The following is a 2,724-nucleotide window of genomic DNA, read 5'->3' as shown; positions in this document are numbered from 1 at the left end:
TTCTATTACACATAAATATATTATGTAAACGGAAAAGTGGAAATGCCTTTTATTAATAAAAATATATACAAGATACATACTAAATGATATGCTCTCGCATACTACTAACAATCTCCCACTAGCACTAGAGCCATTCATTACAATACCTTAGACCCATCTTCTCAAGATGTCGGTCTAATCGAGCTTGTGACAAAGGCTTAGTGCATGGATCAGCTGAATTTTTTCAGCTGATGTTATTTTTCTGCATGGCTATATCGCTTTGCCCAACTATATGTCTGATAATGTGGTAGTGCCTTTCTATGTGTTTGGATTTTGGGTGAGACCTTAGTTCCTTAGCTCAGAGGATCGCTCCATTGTTGTCACAATGTAGTGGAACTGCTGACTCAATGGAAGGAACTACTGTAAGTTCTGTCACGAACTTCTTTATCCAAATAGACTTCCTTTGCAGATCTCGATGCAAGAATATACTCGACCTCAGAGTGGAATCTGCAATGTGCTCGCTTGGAACACTTCCAACCGATCGCACCTCCATTACAAATGAACACATATCTAGAGGTAGACTTTCTATCATCAATATCTGATTGGAAATCAGAATCAGTATAACGATCCAATTGCAAGTCTCCACCTCCATAAATCAAGAATAAATCCTTAGTTCTTCTCAAGTACTTAAGGATATTCTTGATGACTATCCAGATGTTCCAAACTGGATTGGATTGATACCGCTAGTCAAACTAATAAAGATATGCGATATCCGGCCTAGTACACAACATTGCATACATTATACTTCCAATAGCCGAAGCATATGGAATCCTGGCCATCTTATCTCTTTCTTCGGGTGTCTTTGGAGACATCTCTTTAGAAAGATGGATACCATGTCTCACTGGTAACAATCTTCTCTTGGAATCAAGCATGTTAAACCTCTTTAACACCTTTTCCAAGTATAGACTTTGGGATAAACCAATTATTCTTTTCTCTTTATCTTTATAGATGCGAATCCCAAGAATATAGGTTGCCTCCCCTAAGTCTTTCATGGAGAATGTATTTGACAACCATACCTTTATAGTTGTCAACATACCTGTGTCATTACCCATCAATAGTATGTCATTCACATATAAGACAAGGAAAGTGATAGCACTGTCACTAACCTTCTTATATACACATGGCTCATCCTCATTTTTTATAAAACCAAAGGATTTAACAGCTTCATCAAAACGGATGTTCCAACTCCTCGAAGCTTGTTTCAACCCATAAATGGATCACTTTAGCTTGCATACCGTGGAACCATCTTGGGATTCAAATCCCCTAGGTTGTTCCATGAAAATGTTTTCTTCAATGTATCCATTGAGAAAAGCTGTTTTGACATCCATCTGCCAAATCTCATAATCATAGTACGCAGCTATTGCTAATAAAATCCTAATTGATTTAAGCATGGCAACAGGTGAGAAAGTCTCCTCATAGTCGATTCCTTGCCTTTAGCGAAACCCTTTCGCTACTAGCCTTGCCTTATAGGTCTCTACCTTTCCATCAGAACCAATTTTCTTCTTGAAAACCCATTTGTTCCCTATAGGTACAATACCTTCAGGTGGGTCAACAAGATCCCAAACTTGATTCTTATACATGGAATCAATCTCGGATTTCATAGCATCAATCCATTTTGAAGAGTCTATATCTGATATAGCTTCTTCATAGGTAAGTGGATCATCTCCATGATCTACTTCTTCATGAGTAGACAACTCTTGTTCTTCTTCATGAAGAAAACCATATCTCACTAGTGGGTGAGATACCCTGGTTGTTCTACGAGGAACAGCTGTAGATGTTTCATCAACGGGTATAGGTTGACTAGATGGATCTATATCCATCTGATATGTTGGTTAGTCAGAATTCTCCAATTCTAACTCTATTTGCCTTCCTTTGCCTCCTTCTTGAACAAACTATTGTTCAAGAAATGTGGCATCTCTACTTATCACAACCTTTTGTGAAGTAGGCAAATAAAATTAATATCCAAAACTATCTTTTGGATATCCAACAAATCGACCCTTTTCTGATCTGGTCTCCAATTTATCAGTGTTCAGCTTTTTGATATAAGCTGGACAACCCCAAATCTTAACATACTTAAGACTTGGTTTTCTTCCATGCCATATCTCATAAGGTGTGGAAGAAACTGATTTTGATGGAATCCTATTCAGAATATACAAAGCTGATTCTAATGCAAATCCCCAAAAGGAGATTGGCATATCAGTATAGCTCATCATACTACGTACCATATCCAATAGGGTACGATTTCTCCTTTCAGATACACCATTCAGTTGTGGTGTTCCTGGAGGAGTCAGCTGAGAAACAATGCCATGCTCTCTCAAGTATTCATCAAATTCAGTACTCAAATATTCACCTCCATGATCTGATCGAAGAGCTTTAATACTCTTTCCTGTTTGATTTTCTACTTCAGATTTAAATTCTTTGAACTTTTCAAAAGATTCATGTTTGTATTTCATCAAATACAAATACCCAAACCTTGATTTATCATCAGTAAAGGTAATAAAATAATGAAAGCCCCCTCTAGCCATTTCTTTAAATGGACCACATACATCACTATGTATTAACTCCAAAATATTTTCAGCTCTTAGCCCCTGTCCAACAAAGGGTGATCTAGTCATTTTGCCCTGAAGGCAAGATTCACAAGTTGGAGTAGGCTCAGAGTCCAATAAGGATAGAATCCCCATTTTC

Source organism: Hevea brasiliensis, chromosome 7, assembly GCF_030052815.1.
Source record: "Hevea brasiliensis isolate MT/VB/25A 57/8 chromosome 7, ASM3005281v1, whole genome shotgun sequence".
Classification (NCBI taxonomy): domain Eukaryota; kingdom Viridiplantae; phylum Streptophyta; class Magnoliopsida; order Malpighiales; family Euphorbiaceae; genus Hevea; species Hevea brasiliensis.
Note: the sequence above shows the minus strand (reverse complement) of the source record.